Source organism: Lissotriton helveticus, chromosome 1_1 (genome assembly GCF_964261635.1).
Source record: "Lissotriton helveticus chromosome 1_1, aLisHel1.1, whole genome shotgun sequence".
Taxonomy (NCBI): Eukaryota; Metazoa; Chordata; class Amphibia; order Caudata; family Salamandridae; genus Lissotriton; species Lissotriton helveticus.
In genome coordinates this window covers 34,762,071-34,783,990 of record NC_136057.1, presented here as the reverse complement: position 1 = coordinate 34,783,990, position 21,920 = coordinate 34,762,071, and positions in this window count along the sequence as shown.

Sequence of the window (21,920 nt, the reverse complement as noted above, 5' to 3'; positions counted from 1 at the left end):
CCTGAGAAAGAGATACAAGACCTCCTTCATTCTATAACCAAGGTAAAGGGCTGATTAGATCCTTAGAGAATTCTTGATTCAGATTCTTGGCAAAAACTATCTTAACTTAAACTGCAGCTCACTTACTCCTTCCCACGTACTAGGCTTAGGTTAGGTACACCGGGGTAGGCGTATTTTAGAAGCACCAGTTGAGTACGTTTAGTCATGGTTTTATCTATGTATATATTTTAAACACCGTATGGCTTAGAAACCATACCATGCTTTTACAGTATTATTTTATAATACTCCTTTTACTGTACGCACTTTACTTTATGACAAGTATTGCAATTGTGGCAACTCACTTCTCTTGCATGAGAAAGAAGACTGTTCAATAAATAACGCCCGTCTCTCTATTTCTCTGCGCTTCTGGTGAAACTAAGCATGCACGATTGACTGTGTGAAATAGTTATCTATTGTTTCCGCGACTCTGGATATATACTCCTTATTCTGGAGGGAGCAAAGTTGTCATGTTTATGCGGTTGTCAGAAACTAATCCCTTCTTGTCTATTCAGGAAAGTTAACACCTTCTTGTTTACTCGAGAAAGTTTCTAGTGACCTCTGAGCTAGCTGGCATTCATAATTAAGTCTAACATATTCAATAGAGACCTAGTCGACCTAAGTCCTACGTCTAAACTATTGTTTATGTTATTACAATGTGCAGAGCCTATTGGGAATATAGGAACTACACTACAGAGTGTAACTGACCAGTGAAAATGATTTAACTACTCACTGATAAATACCCTCTCTGAGCAGGAGCACAGCGGTGTAATAACTCCTCTGAGTGTGTTTTTCAGTGTTTGAGTCTGAAAACAGACACAAATAAGGCTTTACACTGCAGTGCTCCCCGGGTTGCCATACATCTATCCTGCTTAGAGAGGGAACCGATCACTCTCACACTGAGTACACATATTCCCAATGGTCTAACCAATATGTCCCAGTACAGACAAGCTGGCAGATAAATGTAGAATAAACTGAATGATACCAATGAGATTGTGATTAAGGTTAAGCATAACTGTGTTGTGGGAAGCACTCTCCTCAGTGGCAGGACCAGAGGGTGAGAAGAGTCCAGACTCAGGGAGGTACCAAGGACATCAGCTCCTGCAGGCCGTCATACCAACGTCACTTGTGATATGATTGGCCAATTTCAAAACCACTGCATCAGTGACTAATATATCTGTCCATCATTTCACCACAGAAGAGGCTGATAACCGAGTCCGGAAGTTCCACAACAGCAGACCTCAATATTCATTTTCATAATTTAACTGCAGCAGTTGTCGATATCTCTGCCCATCATAACACTACGACAGAGGCTAAACCCGGTCCCCCATCCCACCACAGCAAAGACTAATATCTGTCTTTATCATTCCACTACAATAGAGGCTTATACTCCCTACTCTCTTCCCACCACAGCAGTGGCCAATTTATTTTATTTACTTATTTATTTGTGTATTTTATAGAGTGCGCAGCTACCCCAACGGGGTGTCCCGGCGCTAGTAGACAGACAGCAATTGGCACATGACCTAATCCTGGTGGCACAATAGCCAGGTCTTGAGAGACCTACGAAACTCAAGTTCCGACTGGATCAGGCGGAGGTGGACCGGAAGTTTGTTCCAACGTTGGGTGGCACACACTTCGAAAGATTTACGTCCTGATCTAGTTTTTTTAAATCTGGGGGTGACAAGTAGAAGTTTGGTGTTACAGCGCAAAGCTCTAGAGTGATTGCAGGGGCGGAGTCTCTTTCTAAGGTAAGCTGGTCCTAGACCTTTGGCTGCCCGAAAGGCCAATGTCAGGGCTTTAAACTCGATTCTTTTGGTTATGGGGAGCCAGTGCAGCTTCCGCACGAAGGGGGATATGTGTTGTCCTAGCAAGACGCCACAGACCAGGCGGGCTGCAGCATTTTGGACCGTCTGGAGTCTATGGAGTAGGCCTTCTGACACACCCAGGTAAAGTCCATTCGCATAGTCTAGGTGCGATGTGATAGGTGCATGGACCAGAAGCGTGGCTCAGTGGTTAGAGGCGGCAGACCCGGAAGCTGAGATCGACCGTGGACCAGGGTTCGATTCCCCGCCTCGGCGGGTCTCGGGCTCAAAAATTCCACGGACTCGACAATTCTCACTCCGGTGCCTACTCAAATCACGGGGTCACACTCTGCAACTCTGGGCAATAGCTTGCTTAATCTCCGCTACGGCCCCTCGCGGCGGGATGCCTGGCTTTCACCTTGTGGACACCCTGCTGGGGTTTCTCACAGGGGAATACCAGGACGGGTTCCCTAAGCAAGCGCCAGGATGCCCTTTGGGTGACAGGTTTGCGCTATATAAGTACACCTACATTTACATTTACATTTACATTTTACGAGTGTCGCTAGGCAGGTAGTCGATTAATTTTTTAATCATTTTAAGTTTGCTAAAGCAGGCGGCAGAGACTGTCTCAACCTGAGTGGCAAAGGACAGAGAGTTGTCCCACCTGACACCCAAGTTCCTGACCGAATCTTTGGGAAGAGGGGCAAATCTCAATTCTTCCGGCCACCAGAGGTTGGAGGCAAGGGGAGATGGTTGGTTAAAGAACAAGACCTCGGTCTTATCCGCATTGAGTTTTAGAAAATTGCGGACGGTCCAGTCCGCAATATTCCTAAGACATTTTTTGAGAGGGTCAAAAGTGGCAGTGGATACGTCATTATAGGTGAATAAAATCTGTGCATCATCAGCGTAGGATGTTATTTTAATACCCGATTTTGAGATCATTTCGGCCAACGGGGTGAGATATACATTAAAAAGAAGCGGACTTAGTGCTGAGCCCTGTGGGATGCCCCATTTAAGGGGTCTCACAGTGGAAGTGTAGGGATGGGTTCGAACCTGTTGTTTGCGGTCTGAGAGAAAGGAGGATATCCAATCCAGTACTGTACCCTGGACTCCTATGGACTTCAGGCGGTTCAGAAGGATGGGATGGGAGACGGTGTTGAATGCTGCAGACAAGTCTAACAGCACTAATACCGCTTTGGAGCCTCCATCTAGAGGCCATCATATTGAGTCAGCCTTTTCAATAAGGGCTGACTCTGTGCTGTAACCGGAGCGAAACCAGATTGAGAATCATGGAGGAGACCTTTCGACTCAATAAAACTGGCCAGTTGTTGGTGGACTAGCTTCTCCAAAATCTTGGCGGACGCAGGAAGTAGGGAAACGGGCCTGTAGTTACCAGGGGCCTCTGGGTCGGCGTTGGCTTTTTTTTGGATGGGAACTAGGAATGCCTGTTTCCACGCTCCTGGGTAGATACCCGACCTCAGCGTTCCAGGTAGGATTTAGATGGGGATTGAGGAGTCCTGCCAGGGCCTTATATTGTTTAGCTGTCCATGGGTCGCTATGTGAGCTGGACTTGCATTTTAGTAATTCCCGAAGAGAGGTTTCCTCAGAAATTTCAGAGAATTCTGTGAGTACTGATAGAGGGATCTGTTCCACTATAGGTTCTTCAAAGGTATGGGGGTTGTTATGCAACTTGGGAAAGAATGCATAAATTAGTGCCATTTTATCTTCGAAGAATTCGGAGAGTTTGTTACATTGGGCCCGATTCACAGAATGAACTTAAGACTAAATCCTAAACTTACTACTACTTGGTATTTACAGAATGCACTTACTACTTTCGGGATTCACAGAGTGAACTTACTACTTTCGGGATTCACAGAATGACTTACTACTTTCGGTATTCACAGAATAGATTTAAGACTACTAACTTTATGACCGCACTCGGGCCAGAAATTCCGGCCCGGATGCGGAGCTTCTGGCTTGGGGGTGGAGCTTGCAGCCTGGAGGCGGAGCTTCCGACCCGGAGGCAGAGCTTGCGGCTTTTGAGGTGGAGCTTCCGTCCCAGAGGTGGAGATTTCAGCCATGAAAAGTAGCTGAGTGAAACCTACAAGATTAGACATGGGCAGGAATGGCACAGTGATGTAGTTGCGTCACGCCCGCGACACAACTCCAGCACTGCGTCAAAGTTAAGGCAGCAGATGCGACACGCATCTGCATTTCCTTGCGCCATGATGCACCGCATTGTAAATGCGGCACATCCGTGGTGGCGCAAGGATTAAAATGCGTGTTTCGGTACAGTAATGTGCCTTTCAAATACACAAACCAATCTTAAGTTTAATAGCGTATAAACCCAGAACTGGTTATAACATGCACAATATTAAGGGAAGTATAAAAGTGTGTTACGACGGAACTCCAAAAGTGAAAACCTCCAGCACCACAAATACGGAAGTCTTCAATGGGAGTCGATAACACAGGGCGTGACTCCCGCCCCTCGCCCAGCCACCAACCCCCCAAATACGGAAGTTTTCAATGGGAGTCGATAACACAGGGCGTGACTCCCGCTCCTCACCCGCCACCAACCCCCCAAATCCTGAAGCCTTCAATGGGAAAGGAGAGCACACAGGGCATGACTCCTGCCCATCACCCAATCATCAACACCACAAATACTGAAGTCTTGAATTGGAGGGGAGAGAACACAGGGCATGATTCCCACCCCTCGCCCAGCCATCAACACCACAAAAACTGAAGCCTTCAATGGAAGTGGAGAGCACAAAGGGCGTGACTCCCACCCCTCGCCCAACCACCAGCACCGCAAATACTGACGTCTTCAATAGGAGTGGAGAGAACCCAGGGACTGACTCCCGCCCCTCGCCCGCCCACCAGCACCGCAAATACTGACGTCTTCAATGGGAGTGGAAAGAACCCAGGGCATGATTCCCACACCTCGCTCAGCCATCAACACCACAAATACTGAAGTCTTCAATCGGAGTGAAGAGCACAGGGCATGACTCCCGCCCATCGCCCAACCACCAACACCACAAATACTGAAGCCTTCTATGGAAATAGAGAACACAGGACATGACTCCCAAGCATTGTCCAACCATAACCACTTCAAATACTGAAGTCTTCAATTGGATTGGAGAACACAGGGCATGACTCCCGCCCTTTACCTATCCATCAGCACCACAAATCCTGAAGGCCTCAATGGGAGTGCATAACACAGGGCATGACTCCTGCCTATCGCCCAACCACCAGCACCACAAATGCTGAATCCATCAATAAGAGTGGAGAACTCAGGGCTTGACTCCCGCCCCTCGCCCAACCTTCAGCAGCACAATTCCTGAAGGCCTCAATGGGAGTGGAGAACACAGGGCTTGACTCCCGCCCCTCGCCCAACCTTCAGCACCACAAATCCTGAAGGCCTCAATGGGAGTGGAGAACACAGTGCATGATTCCAGCCGCTCGTCCAACCGCCAGCACCACGAATACTGAAGCCTTCAATTGGAGTGGAGAACACAGGGCTTGACTCCTGCCCATCGCCCAACCAAAAACACCACAAATACTCAAGTCTTCTATGGAAGTAGAGAGCACAGGACATGACTCCCACCACTCGTCCAACCATCAAAACCTCAGATACTGAAGTCTTCAATGGGAGCGGAGAACACAGGGCATGACTCCAGCCACTCACCCAACCATCAAGTACTCAAATGAGAAATGTCCCACGATTAACTTCTTTAAAGAGAGTATCGACCAACGCAAACCACACACTGACAACACATTTATAACCGTAGTCTAAATAGGTCATGAAGTTAGAGGTAGCGACAAAGAGAAAGAAAAGGCACTCAACTTCTTGCTACTGTGGGACTGAAAATTAACAGCAGCGTATAAAGAAACAAAGACCCCTCCCCCCCCACGATAGAGGCCAAGCTACTAACCACAAATTATGAACTTCCTGTTTACCCAAACTGTGCAGGTTTGGATAAATGTAATTGGACTAACTAAACATAAAATACAGACACCTTGTGATTGATTCCCACAGCCCCCTTATTCAGCTGATAGCAGAGATGAACTGGTGAATTTTGACAGGTTTGCTGTCCGCTTCATCAGTGATGCCACCTAAAGATGCCACATATTCTACTCTATTTTCAGTTAATCCAATAAATACTAACAAAGCCAGGAGTAGCTGGATAGTTAGATTGGACACACACTTTAAACCTTTCTCTGCACTTATAACAAACAAGGAGCCTGACCAGCTGTCTTGATCCTGAACCTGCTAACATACGTTCAACCACACCACTGACTACACAGCAGACAAAAGAAAAATGCATTATTAATAATTTCCATCCACACCATCCCACCACAGCAAAGGCCAATATCCCTGTCCATCATCCCACCACAGCAGAGACTAATATCCCCGTCCATCATCCCACCACGGCAGAGACTAATATCCCCGTCCATCATCCCACCACAGCAAAGGCCAATATCTCTGTCCATCATCCCGCCACAGCAGAGACACTGGGCCCGATTCGCAGAATGAACTTAAGACTCGATCCTAAACTTACTACTAATTTGGTATTGACAGAAGTTAGGATTTTGTCTTAAATTTGTCTTAAAACAAACTTAAGACAGACTTAAAACAAAATCCTAACTTAAGTCTGTCTTAAGTTTGTCTTAAGTCTGACTTAAGTTTGTCTTAAGACAAACTTAAGACAAAATCCTAACTTCTGTGAATACCAAAAGTAGTAAGTTCATTCTGTGAATGCCAAAAGTAGTAAGTTCATTCTGTGAATACCAAAATAGTAGTAAGTTTAGGATTGAGTCTTAAATTCATTCTGTGAATCGGGCCCTAATATCCCTGTCCATCATCCCGCCACAGCAGAGACCAATATCCCTGTCCATCCTCCCACTGCAGCGAGGTCATATCCCTGTCCATCGCTCTGCCACAGCAGAGGCCTCTGCCTAAACATTCGTGAAGCCCCTGCCCCTTAAACAACCGCAGTGCAGAACATGACCCTGGCATAACTTGGGTGGACAGCGAGGTGTATTGCACAGGCGTAAACAAGGCTCGCGGGTCTGACCTAAGACAATGCCGTCCAAATCGACAATAAAGCGAACCTTGTGGCCATAATTACACGGTAGGATATATCCAGGTGCTTCTAGGTTTGGGCAACGAAAGCATCACAAACATTTGTAGGGTTCCCATCTTTTAAATAAAACTGCACCAACCATTGGTCAGGTCTGAGGTTCTGAGAAGCTCCAGTCATATCCGGTGCCTGTCCTGGGCTCACTCATGGCTGGCACCTTTGACATCAAGGCCTTTGGAGAAACCTTGACAACAAAATCCTTAGCTTCAAGCACTGCAAACGTACAGCACTATAACATTATTTTAGAAACGTGTACAAATATATCTCTAATTGTCGACTCCCTGCTACATTTCCGTCAAACGTTATAAACACCGATAAAAACAGCCATATGGCATCCACAATGACCGGAGAAGAGCAAGGTCTGTATTGTACTTCTCGGTAGCAATACTTAGAACTTTTCCAGAAAGTTTCTGGAGCTAAACTTTGGGATTGTTTACTCGGCTCTGCTGCACCTGGGTCATCGGCGGGTTTTAATTGCACCCTGGTGATTGCTCGTGAGCAGACCTGCTCAGCAGGGGCACAGAGAAAGTTTCAGCCACCTGAGGAAACAGGTGTGGCGAAGGGGGCGGAGTCAGAACTTTGGGACGAGGAGGGAGGGTATATAGGGGGTCGCCCGTCACCTCAAAACCACATCTGGGACCATCGAGGCCAGGTGACGCCCGTCGTGGGAAACTATGGATCACGGCTGTATGTATGGAGGTACCGAACAGGTGAATGGTTTGTTTGCTTGCTTGCTGGCCTGGGTAGGACACGTGTCATCTTTTGCTGGTCATAGTTTCAGCAGGGCGGGATCACCGAAGCAAGCCACCTTCCTTCTTCTTGGAAAGGTCTTCCTCTCTGGGGTAAATTACAATCTTTCGCCGAAAGCAAATCTTTGAATTCTTATTATCAAAACGACTTTGACTTTGATCAGACATATATTTATTGCAAATGCTTTGTCGTTTTTTGTGTGGAGTGTTTTATTCATCTGTTAAAGGGTATTCATATTTTGTAGCATTTTCGGTCACATGGTAGAACAATATATATAAGTTTGCATAGCTAAAAATAAAAAGTTACAACAAATTAAAATAAAATTTATAGAGAGAGATAAAAGAAAAAGGACAGGATTAGTGAGTGATAAGGTGAACGAGGAGCCTTATTCTTGAGTAAAAAAAATGTCCATTTAATCTTTACAAAACCAACTATAAGTAAAGATACGGAGGCATTTTTTTTTTTGGGGGGGAGGCAGATATAGGGGTCTGTTGCACCTGCTCATCTTATAGGCTGAGTTTGACAGGTGCAGCCAGCATTTCATTTTCTTCCGGGTTAAAGGTCATCTTTGTGTGCTGCCCTTCGCAGCCAGTGCCGTGTTCTCAGAACACTGGTGGCTTCTGCCTGGCTAGTAGCCCCAGCCGAGCCCCTGGTAGCCAGGGCTCAGTCTTCTGTGTTCATGTCTTTCATTTCTCAGTAACTCGTAAACCGAGCCCATTCCAGTGATAGCGGGGGCAATGGTGCCAACCAGTGTTAGATCAGGGATGCCTGCACCCCCTCGATCCACCTCAGATCACACGAGGCTATGGTGCCAATCACTGTCAGATCAGGGATGCCTGCACCCCTGAAGAAGCCTGTCTCAGTCGCAGACGCTGTTGTTGCATTTCTGAACAAGGATGTCCCCGCTGTAGTTGGCGCATTGGATCACAGAAGCGCCTCGCATCCACAGAGAAGCGTGCCGCCGTCAGAGCCGCTGTCGTCGCATCTCTGACCAAGGGTGTCACCGCTGCAGCTGTCGCATCGAGCAGAAGCGTCTCGCATCGAGGGAGAAGAGTGTTGCCGCTAAAGTCGCTGTCGACGCTTCTCTGAACAAGGGTGTCACCGCTGCAGCTGACGCATCGAGTCGAGACATCTCGCAACATCGGAGAAATGCGCTGCATCAAGAAGAAGACGCCATCTTTGTTTCTTTGCTTCAGATCTTCAACGCATCACCGTCCTAGGGTGCCAGGGACTACCGCATCACCTTTCCTGCAACACTTTCGTTGCCCTGCGTGTCGCATCTTAAGGTACATTGACTCAAAGTGTCGCATTTTAAGATCTAAAGAGAACTAAGCTAATCTTACCATTTTTAAGTACAGTATTGTGGATTTTTGTCGTTTGTGGTTGTGTGTTAAATCTATACAAAGAATACCTATTTTTAATATACAACTGTGTGGTGTCCATCTGTAGTGTTGTCACTGAATTACTGTATGTGTTCACAAATGCTTTACACACTGCCTCTGAGATAAGCTTGTCTGCTCGTGCCAAGCTACCGAGGGGGTGAGCAGGGGTTATTTTAGGAGTGTACCCCCTTACCCTAACTAGAGGCAAGGGTCCCTATTTGTCACAAATACCTACCTGTGCCAACTAGAGACCCCCAAATCTAACAATAAGGCAATAGGCTGTAAGCAGGAGAGAATTAGCACATAAGTTAGAGGAGAGAAATGTACATTCACTTGTCTCTATATCTTGTTGTTTTTTCTTGATTCCCTACCTTAAATGTTCCCTTCTTCAGTAAACTGGGTGCTAGCATGTAACAATGTTTAGAGCTGTGTCTGGTGCTACGAATAAAACAATGAGGTATGATAAGTAAAATGACCTTTTGGGACTGGGAAAACAAATATGTAAAAGTCTGTGTATGTGTCTACCTATTCTCTTACAGTAGCACGAAGAAACAATCTCCCTGTAACTAAACAACTTAAATGATGCAAAAGGAATACTCCTAAAGTATGGGTAATATAATGTTCTCAATGCTTTTCTTTTTAGGCTCCAAAAAGAAGGAAAGAGCGGGTCCCCAGAGCGCAATAACCCAGAATCAGGTAAGTGAAGCAAATAGTCTATATCAGAAATAACATGGCAGCGCAGGAGCACTGTTACCGTGTAACCCAAATGCTGCGTTGTCTTAATTCTTCTTTCTTTCTATACACTTGCAGGTCCGAAGTTCACAGGAATCCAGGAGGAAATACCACGATAGGAACAAAGTCCACAGAGGGGCTGGGAGAAGACGCCACGACTCCCCAGGAAACGGCCGAACACAAGCCGAGAAAGACGTGAGGAGCGCAACAACCTAGAAGACAACAGGTGAGACGGCAAGCTTCCGAAACGCTAGGACGTGAAGTGCTGTCGCTAGCGGAAGGCCGGGTTTTAACTCGCCCGACCTATCCCTGCACATGCACATCAGAGACAGGCGGCCATATTAGTCGTTTTTCACTCCCATGCTCCCGTCCTCGCACACTCATGACAGATAGATCATGAGAAATACAAGAGAGTTTTCCTTTGGAGTAGTTGGAAGATGAAACAGAAGAGGTACTTTTCTTAGTATTGGTATCTTTGCACATTTTGGAAAAATGGCACATACGTCCACATTTGCTGCACTCTTTCCAATTGCAGGACAATGTGTAAAAGAGGCTATGTGACCAGGATTACCACACCTGTAACAGTAAAAACATTTGGAAATTGAAATATTCTTGACGTTAGCATTGAATGAGCATTTAGAGTATTAGGCATGACACTGTTCACTTCACTTGAAATGAAAGGCTTAGTTTCTTTGCTGAGGGACTTCATCTACTTTTCAAACTGTTCTAAAGCTTTGGCAGTGCTGATGGCAGTCTCCAAATTAGGGTCACCCAAAATCCAAAGTTGCTCTTGGACTTTTTTACTTCTCACATGAACAATGATTTGGTCCCTGATCATCTCATCAGTGATCAAACCAAATTTACAATGCAAAGATAATGCTCGAAGTGCAGTAAGAAAATCATCAAAACACTCTCCTTCTTCTTGGGCTCTGGTGTAAAACGTACACCTATTTAATGCAACACTAGTAGTAGGTGTAAATCTGTTCTCAATGCGTAAAATAACTTCATCGTAGGCATTATAATCACCCCCAGACCTGACAGGAGTGAGAGTCCTGTAAACAACTTGACCCTCAGAACCTAAACAATGAAGGACATTTTTCTTTTTTCCACTTTCCACCTTGTCCACAGAGTGCGTGGTTCTCCTTTGTTTTGCAGAAACTTACTTGGTGGATCAAACTGCATAGTAATAATATATTTGACACAAAACCTATAATATCACTGCAAAGTAATAATGTGGACACAATAAATGCAAAACAGAAAAAACTAAATTGATAGTTACGAGAATGAAATAGTAGAGGTAGAAAACACTAAACAGCTTTAACATGAATAGGTTAACATGTTGATCCTTTGCATGAAGGGTGTATAAAAGTCAAGGTGTGCCTGTCACCGTAAATCAGCAGGCCAGGTATCCACACTTTATAGTATAATAGTAGAATATGGTGTGCCTGTCACCGTAGTATGAACAGGCATCCAACCTGTAAGTTCAGAGATGAACTTGCACAAAATATAAACTGTTGAAGCAATATGAAAGTCTACCGTAGTAAACATCGTTGTCGACTGCTAAAAGCATAAAACGCTGTAGGTGAGTGTCGTTAGTGTCGTTAGCTGAAAGCAGAGAAACGCACACCCCAAATAGATGCTCACAATGTTACAACCTGATCTTCCGGCATCAAGGAGATATTTAGGCAAGATCAAAATGGCCGCTGTTGTGATGACGTATGACGTGGCCAACGTGGAGAACAAATTCTAAATGAGAAGTGTAGCAGTATCCAGGCAACAGAAATAGTGATATGACGTGCAGTCAGGAACGTAGTGACGGAAGCGTCTAAACAACAGTTGCTAAGGACAAGGAGACCGTCACAACGGGCTGAAAAGGAGATAGCCGTTGGCTTTGAGAATGTGCCAAAATGAATACAATTCACCTGAAACGCCTCAGAAGGGTGAAAATAATCCAGTGTTCACCTAAGTACGTAGAAATCTCACCAGAACCAATGAACACCGTTCCGGTGGGCAGAAGACACACATAGGATGAATACAGGGTCCGGAAGACGTCGCTGCACCTGTGCCGCCTGAAATGTGTAGCAAGCTAAGTCTTGTATAAATCGTCGCCACTTGTAAAGATGCAAGGCTCCAGCAAGGTAAGTAAAATAAAGTTTATTTTAAGAACGGCACAGTACATCAAATGATGCAAGGAGAAGGCAGTAACTGTCATTTAAGAACCCTGGAACATGGAATCCAAAACGTACAACACAGGTACATGCTTCCATGTTCCAAGAGGAAAGAAAGCGTAGGAGGAAAAGGAAGGGGAAAGGAAAGGGAAAATAAAGAGGAATATAACACTTCCACCAACCACCCAGACTCCTCCGCTCCGCAGGACTCCTACTTCACAGATCCCACACGTTCACATAACCAGATCCAGTGGACGGGTGTTTTCCTACATTGCTCCTAAAGCGTGAAAGGGCCTCCCCCTCCATGGCAGACCATCCTCCTTCCTTCTCAAATTCTGCAAGAAGCTGAAGACCCGACTTTTCGTTTAACAAACCTACCAAAGGCAAGACTAGGCACACACACCTGCTCAGCGCCTGGATACCCTTGTGCGCTTTAGTGCGCTTTAAAAATACACATAACATGTTGAAGTTCTTAAAAATGATAGAAAAAGAATTGTTTGCAACCAGGTGGAGAATGTTAATCACATTAGACCAGAGTGGGGAGATGCAAACCAAAGAATATGCTGAACTAGTCTCTCTCTTCTAGGAAAAATAGTCAGTTCTGTGGCATGCTTTAGATATTAGTAAATAATAAATATATAGCTATGGTTCAATCACGAACAATGCAGAAAGTGTACAAACCTGTCACAGATGCCCAGAAGAATTAGGCATACCTTTGTATGTTGTGTGGGCTACTCCCTACAGTCAGGCACAGAGGAAATATCTACTGAATGTATCAGTGACAGGGCAAAGCACATTTCGTACTATCTGGATCGGCTTACGGTGTTGAATTGTCAAGTGCTTGTGCAACCAGCTCCCCATCACATTGAGATCCTGATGCTTATGTTTTTAAATTTACGCAAACAGTTTCTTCGCCCAATATTTTAAAAATATGATGTTGAGAATCGCACCCAAGCACGGGAGCTTCTAGTTGATATGGAAAATCTTGATATTGCGATAGCCATCGGAAAATTTATGCAGGGGGTATATAAGTTCCCGATTTGACTGGAGGCCCAAAAAAGCCAATAGCCCTATAATCCAAATTAACTCTGGTTTTAAATTGTACAAAGGTTGTTTTTAGGATGATATAACTTTTACTGCTAAGAATATGAATTTGTGTTATGTGATTTTATATGATAAAGTATGAACTGTGGTTTATAGATCAAATGGTCTAAATAAACTTATTTTTTGACTTGACTTGACTTGAGATCCTGAAGGTACTTTTGGACAGTCTGTCAGATTGAATGAATGTTTTCCATCTCAAGCTTAACTCCAGTAAAATTTAAAGACTTCTCAGCTTACTCTCAACTTAACTTCTTGTCCAGAGCTCACTTCTCAGACTAAATGGCTTTGGCTTCACTCCAGCTTTGGTCACTGTAGCTAAGTGTCTCGGTTTGGCAATATTTCAGAATATCACTATGTCTACGCTCATCGCAAAGCAGCCCAATTCCATCTCCTCCTTCTAATGAAAATAAAACCCTCCATGATGGCTGGTCCTCTCACTCCAAGATGAGAATTCATTCCTTACTCGCAGGTCTACCCAAACTGTCTCTCTCCCCACCCAGAGCCATGCGGCATGCAAGTATGCGGCTTGTCAGAGGAACAAAGAAATCGGGCCCTAGTATCCCCACTTTTAGAGACCTCCCCTCAATCACATGGAGGCCAGGATCCAATTTAAGATAGCATGCATCTACTTGCAAAGCACTTCACATAGGCTGTTCTACCTACCACAGGACAAACTACTGCTCTCCTGAGGAGAAAGACGCACCAGAAGCAAATCTACGTCCCAGGTTATTCTGTTCCTATATCTAAACTAGGTTGCATTTCAGCTTAAAAAAAAGGATGATTTTCAAATTGTGAAAGGGAGTGGAAGCAGAGAGTGACAGCAGGTGTATCTTTGGCAAGACTTCAGGTTAAAACATCAATCTTCAAACTGTAGTAAGCTCTTCTTTGCTTTTAAAAAGGCATGGACCTAAATAGTGCAGATTAAGACCTGCTATCCAACCAGGCATGGGTACAATATCTAGTGTCTGAGTTTCACTCTCTTGCCCCTTTCCCCTTACCCCGGGTCTACTGTATAGCGCCACAATATTATTGTAGAGGCGGCTGCGGGTTTAGTGCATAAGAGATTTCCGTGTTAGTGAGTCCTGAGAAAAGCTACCTATTCAAAACTTATCTGTAAGACTTTATGAACTTTTGTTACTATACCTCCCACAACATTGTTTAATCTCTATCAATACTGCTCCTCTTTAGGTTTCGCCTGCACAGCGCTTGTGCTGTGCTTGAGAAATCTATTGCTTTTAATATAAACTTATAAGGGACTAACATCCAGCTTCCTCTCTTTCCTGGCTGCTGATTGGTTTCTGTCCGTGCCACTTAACTTTCCTCCATTTCTATTGGCTGTAGCATATTTTCCTGCATTTACCAATGCTCGTTCCTCTTTTGCTTCTTTTATTAGTTTGCCCCCACCGAAATACATCTGCTTTGGTGGAACCATATTTCCATAAAGTTATGCCTTTTACTCTTGCAGCATATTTATAAAACAATTTATCACTCCTAGAGATTCAGGGGCATATTACCAAGCCTGGCGATATTAGATTATCGCCGCTTTAGTGGCCGTTTTCAGCCGCTAAGCAGCGATAGTTATATCGCCATATTAGCAAGCAGTCGCTAACTGATGTTCGCGACAGTTTTGAGGTGATACCGAGCGGTTTGGGGCCCGGTTTGCATGTCAGCGATATTTATCGCTAATGACATGCAAAGTGGGCATACCCAACCTGTTAGCGACCGCTATCGCCTATTAGCAAGGCAGGCATAGCGATGAAAATATTTGCGCTAAGCGCGAATATCTCCAAAAGCTAACGCCTGCTCAGACCACTTCTTAGCCTGTATATCCAATGGAAGTTGGATATTCAGGTTAAGATCCTATTGGCGTAAATGCCTGAATATCGCTGGATTCCCAGCGATATTCAAGCATTTTGCCGCTATCGCCGGATATTTTATCGCTTTAGAGATAAACGTTGCTAATAGCATGTTATCTCTGCGATAATATCCGTCGATGCTTGGCGATAAAAAAAAACTCGCTAAGCCCATTTAGCGATAAATATCGCAATTGTTGGTAATATGCCCCTAAGTGATTTGCATAGATCACAGGAGGTTGCATGGTGCAGCTGAGACTTGAACCAGGATCCCCAGCTCTGAAGTCTGCAGCTCTGGCCGCTGCACCGCACCTCTCCACTCCCGTGTTATCTGTCAGGGAGCTCTTTCCTGCTCCAGGATGATGATTGAGGAAAATAGCACTTTATTCATTACATAGGCAAAACCGATGCATTACCAATGCTTGTTTTACTATTACTATTTCTTCATGCGGTCACTATCAGCCATGCTTACCTTTTTAGGAAAGAAGCCAATGAGAATTGTCGCCCAGTACATTCAGCTAATTGATCATTTTCCTGCCTGGGAACATGCCATTCTTCGATTAGTCGTTCAAGGTAAGTACAGGATGTGTTTTAATGCCCCTTCCAAACAGGGCAGGCACTGAACTGATGGCTCTGTGGTGGATGGATGTTTGACCTCGCCCTCTCTGCAGTGCCACCCCAAACATTTTGCTTTGTAAATTGTAAATGTAAATTGATACTTGTATAGCGCACTACTCACCCGCAAGGGTCTCAAGGCGCTTGTACGAATACCGCTGTGGAACCCATCCTGGCTTTCCCTGTGAGGTGTCCACTCCTCGGCACCACCAAGGTGGAGGCCAGGCATCCTTAGCATTGTGGGGGCCATTGTGGAGATTAAGCAAGCTATTGCCCAGAGTTGCAGAGTGGGACCCATGATTACAATAGGCATCGAGGCGAGAATTATCAGGTCCGTGGAATTTTGAGTCCAAGAGCCGCCGAGGCGGGGAATTGAACCCTGGTACCGGGCTAGACCTCTGCATCAGGGTCTGCCGCTCTAACCATTGAGCCACACTTCTCTACTGCTTTCACTCCCTCGCTTTGCTGAAGTAGTTTCTGTAGCCGTTAGGACTCTGTGCACGTTACCCCTGCTAGCCAGCGGTAAGGTGCTTGAGCTCTTTCCTTCATACATGATAATATTGGAATGCCCCTAATTGGCACGTTTAATTTACTTGTAAGTCCCTAGTAAATGGTACTACATGTACTCAGGGCCTGTAAATTAAATGCTACTGGTGGGCAGCAGCGTTCACTGTACCACCTACTAAAGTAGCACTGTAAACATGTCTCAGGGCTGCCACTGAAGCCTGTATGTGCAGTTTTGAACTGCCATTTCTACTTGGCTTAATAAACCTTTTGCCAGGCCTAAACCTTCCTTTTTAATACTTATGTCATCTATAAAGTAGGCCCTAAAGGCTTATAGGGCAAGGCGCATTGTATTTAAAAGTAGGACATATGTACTTAAGTACATGTCCTGACAGTGAAAAGAAGTTCCAAAGTCATTTTGCAATGTTGTAATGCCTATCTCTCCCATTGACTAATACTAGGTTACCTTATTGCATTTAATACACACAAACTTCATGTTGGGAGCAGATATAGATATGCTGCTTACACTCAAATGAATTGGAATTTAAAATACTCTTAAATGGCGGAGTTGGATTTTAAATTCCAATTCTGTAAATGTCACTTTTAGAAAGTTGGCAGTACTTGTCCCAACCAACTGTGTCTTCCTGCTAGTGTCCTGGGTCACATGACTTTGAATTGCTCTGCTGGGGTTTGTATTACGTCCAGACAGTGACAAAAAGAGGGCTTATGTGTGGAGAGGATGGGCCATCCTGGCAGTATAGCTGGGCAGGGGCTGTACACAGCCCCACTTACACTTCAAAGTGCTTTGTCTATAGCACACAAAGGGACCTGGCACCAGGCCTGCCCAGCCTTGTGTTACCCTAGACAATATGGAACTTTGAATAGGGGGAGAACTGACCAGACCCAGTTTTGGCGATAGGTCAGGTAATCCCCCGTACAAACGCTGGCACCTGGTATAAAAAGGGTACCTTCAGAACCACTCCTCAGTACACTCCTCGACCTGTGAAATATTCAGAAGGACTGCCTGCCTGTCAGAAGAACTGTCCTGCTGCTTGAAGGACTACCTTGCTGCCTGAAGAAGGACTGTACCTGCCTGAGTCCTGCTGCTTGTCTCTGCTGAAGAGAGTCTTTTTTTTTTTTTGAAATTCTTTTTATTGTTGCATCAGGTGAATCATTAGTACCATGCACAATACATCGCGGGGGGGCGTCAACATTCCGCTCTACCCGCCGTTACGCAACTTTTGAAATAGACAGTTACATTGCATTCATCCTGACGAACTTATCCTTCTTCAGTTCCACCCCGAACTCCCCCCCCCCCCCCATCAACTATAAAGAAAGGTAGTAACTGAGGGACCTCACCTCGAAGCCCCCCCCCACCCAACTCCCCCCCCCCCCCCCCCAGCAGCATGAAACCTTCCACCCACTCTCTCCCCCCCCCCCCGCCCCTCATGGCTCTCTCGGTCCTCGAATTTGTGTGGCAATGAGTATAAGCACTCCCCATGGCCCTAGCCTTCCAGTGCACATTTGCCGGGATCAGCGACCTACACACCCTGACTGTGCTTCATCCTACCACCCGCCCACTACCCCCTCCCGGTCCCACCCTCCTACTCCAGTCCATGGTAGTGCCTCCACTTGGCCCATATTTTTCTAAATTTTCGAGGGCACCCCCTAGCTTTATACGTAACACGTTCAGCTGCCATATACATATCCAGGCCTCTTCTCCATTCCTCGAGATTTGGTTTCCCAGGCGCCCCCCACAGTCTTGCAATGTCCCTTTTGGCGACCACCAGGGCCAACAGCAAAAAGATGAGCAAATATCGCGTGATATCCACCTCCGTGGACATTCCCAAGAGCGCCAACTTGGGGTCCCTGGGTATCTCCACCTCCAGTATCTCACTCAATTCGTTAAAAATCTCGCCCCAATATTCCTGTATCACAGTGCATCCCCATATGATGTGAAAGAAGTCACCCGTTGGGTGCTGGCATCGTAGACATGCGGTGTTAGCAGCCCTCCCCATCCGGAAAAGCCTCACCCTGTCAAAGTACGCCCGATGAAGGACCTTAAACTGAATGAGACGAAGCCTCGATTTTATGGCCACTTCTCGGGGGTGCATGAGTATGAGATCCCAGTCTAGGTCCTCTAGCGTGCCCACATCCGCCTCCCACCTCTCCCTGAGGACCTGTAGATCTCCCAACATGTTATTTGTCAATGTTTTGTAGGTCATGGATACTGCCCCTCTCTGCATCTGCTCTTGCAGCAGGCGGCCCTCAAGTGGTGCAAACTGGGGAATGTCAGTGAGAGATATGTGTTGGGCTCCCCATGCGTGTCGCAACTGTATGTATTTGTAGTATTGGGATCTCTGGAGTCCAAACTCCTGTTGCAGTGCTTGGAATGTTTTAAGCTCCCCCTTTGCTATGACATCCCCAACTGTGGAGATGCCAATGTCATCCCACCTTTGAAACCCGCGCAACTTGTTCAGTTCAGTCAGCCACCTACATGCCCATAGGGGGGTTTGGCGGGTGAGCCTTTCATGCCAACCCATTCTAACCGACGCTCTGCGCCACGCCATCAAGGTGATCCTAGTCGCTGGAAGAAGCTGGCGGCCTCCCCTCCCCCCATATAAAAAGTGGAGCACCGTCTTAGTGCCCCACCGAGACCTCTCTAGTGCATAGGTGGGGTGGTTCGCTGGGGCGTGTATCCAATCGTTGATCGGGGTGAGGTGTTCCGCCCAGTAATAGGCCTCCAAATTAGGCAGTGAGAGACCCCCACTATACTGATGGCGCTGCATAGTCGTGAGTGCCACCCGGGCCTGCTTCCCCAGCCACAAGAAGGAGCGGAGATCGGCATGGACTTTCCGCAGAGTCTGAGCCGGGAGGGGATAATACTCATTTTGCAGGGCGTATAAAAACTTTGGGAGTAGGATCATCTTATACAGGGCAGCCCTGCCCAAAATGGTGAGCGGGAGCGACCGCCACCTATCCATCTCCGCCTTTGCCGCCACCAAAATTCTATCGACATTGTCCGTATAGGAGCGCTGCACATCTCGGGTGATAAAGACCCCCAGATACCGGAAGCCTGTCGTGGTGTGAATGAGCAGCTCGGGCAGCTCCTCCCCTCGCGGGGCACCTTGTGGGTCGTATAGGACCGACTTATGCCAGTTTATAGCATGGCCGGCTACCGCCCCAAAGTCATCCAGTTCCCTGAATAAGGCCGGTATCGTCGTGGCCGGATCAGTCACATATAGTAGCACATCATCGGCGTAAAGGGAGATCTTCTCCTGGTCGGCGGCCGATTCCCCCCAGTGGAAGCCAGTCACAGCTCGGTTGAGCCGGATGCGGATCGCAAGGATCTCGATCGTGAGGGTAAAAAGGAGTGGGGATAGCGGACATCCCTGTCGCGTCCCCCTCTCTATCGCGAACTCTCTCGACAGTCGTCCGTTTACGCGCACTCTAGCCCTAGGTCTCGAGTATAGAAGTGTCACCCAGCGCTGGAACTTCGGCCCAAACCCAAACCTCTCAAGGGTCCCCATTAGGAAAGGCCAGTGGACCGCATCGAACGCTTTTTCCGCGTCCAAGGAGAGGAACCAATGTGGCTCCCTCCTGTCGCAGACCTCTTGGAGCCAGTTGTGGGCGCGCCGCAGGTTGAGTTTAGTGGCCCTGTCCGGGAGGAACCCGGACTGGTCCGGGTGGATCAGGCCCGTAATTACCTGACGCAAGCGCCTAGCAAGAATAGTGGCCAGGATTTTGGTCTCAATATTTAGTAGCGAGATTGGGCGGTAGGAGGAACAGTCACCAAGGGGCTTGCCTTCCTTGTGGATCGGGATTATGGTCGCTAGGGCCAGGTCCGGCGGGAGGTCGCCGGATGCAAACGCACCCTCATACAGCGACTTCATGTGACGCGAAAGGAGGTCCCCCGTTCGTTTGAAGAACTCCGCCGGGAAACCGTTCGGTCCCGGCGCCTTCCCCGGTTTCAGGGCAGCCATCGCCTCTGTGATTTCATCCAGAGACAGGGCGGCTTCCAAAGCCTCACTATCTTCAGGGGTCAACTGCGGAACGGCCACGTCGCCCAGGAACGATCTCGCCACCTCGCTGTCCCCTAGGTCTCTTGCCCTGTAGAAGGCTTCGTAGTAGGTCGCAAAGGCCTCTGCAATGGCGCCGTCTGAGGACGCCCGCGCCTTACCAGGGAGCTCAACCCAATCCACCCATCTGGCAGCTCTCTCGCGCCTGCTCAACCACGCCATGAGTTTACCAGATTTGTCGCCAACATCGTATAAGCGATGTAGGGTGGCCAGCGCCTGTGTACGCGCCTCGTCCGTGCTCAGTTCTCTATACAGCCTTTGTGTATCTAGCAGTAGTCTAAGATCAACCTCCTCCTTCGTCCTGTGATATTCTGCCTCCCGGGTCAAGATGTTTGCCTCCTCCCTCGCTATGGCTTCCGTGCGTTTCCTTTTGGCCTCCCCTACCCTGGATTGGAAGCGGTCCCTCAACACTGTTTTCATGGCTTCCCACAGTGTCACTCCGGACTGTACCGATCCCTCATTTTCGGCCATAAAAACTTTGATATCCGCTCTTATGCCCCTCAGAATCTCAGGAGTCTGTAAATCCCAAGGCGACATATGCCACTGTGCCTGGCCCCTCCCCCTTCCCCGACCTATGTGTGCGAACAGCGGAGAATGGTCCGAGATACCCCTCGCCCTATAGTCCGCCTCGTCTCCCGCTGAAAGCTCCTGCCTAGATGTAAAAATGTAATCTAGCCTAGAGAAGACCTTGTGGGCCCCAGAGTAGAATGAGTAAGCCACATGGGCAGGATGGAGCCACCGCCAAACGTCAGTAAGCCCGATCGTGTCCATTCTGCGCGCCAATGCCGTCTCTGCAGCCACTGTGTGGAGGTTCCCAGATCTATCGCGTGTCACGTCCATCACGTCATTGAAGTCCCCTCCCACAATCTGTATTGTGTCCGCCGTGTCTAGCAGAATGGCCGAGACCTCCTGCATTGTTCGTGTTTGCAATTTGGGTGGAGCATATACCGACAGTAGAGTGTACCTGCGCCGTCTCCATGTCCCCTGTACCCCGGCAAACGAGCCCTGTGGGTCCAACCATGTACGTGTAACTGTGAAAGGTGCGGTTTTCCTAACTAGTATTGCCGTGCCCCGTGAATCCATGGTGTAACCCGCGTGTGCCAGAACTGTGTACTGCCCGCGCGCCAAAAAGGCACATCGGTTCCCCCTCAAATGTGTTTCCTGGAGGAAGACGATGTCAGGTGCCACCCGTTTAATATATGCAGTGACCAGGCCCCTCTTAATTTTGGAACCCAGTCCATTTACGTTCCAGGTCAGCGCCTTAACCCCGGTGCCTTCACCGTGGGGTGTAGCTAGTGTACTCGCCATTGTTTCACTTGAGGACTATCCAGCACTTGGCCCCAGGGCCGGGACGGTGGCAAGGGTAGTCTTTCCCGAACATGCTGCTGCTGCTGTGTTTTAACGAACCTCCCCCCACCCTCCCCAGCTCTCTCAACAACCCCAACGTGGGGTAACATGATAACAAAGCCCCATCCCGCTCCCCCCACCCCACCTCCCTCCCCTTCCAGTTGCATCCCCATGCGGGTCTCAACTATCCACGGGAGTAGGCCTGTCGCCCTCCCACACATCCCACCCTCAAGAAACCCCAACCAGTGCTAATAAACACAAAAAAACAGTACTAGGGGGAGTGCCAACTTGCTTGCTCTGCATCGCCGAGCCGTCATCCCTTCCCAGACCCAGTGCATCAGTGTTCACGAGTGGGAGTCTTGTGTGTCCATCTGTTCCTCACGACCTGTAGAGTCTTGCTCTAACTG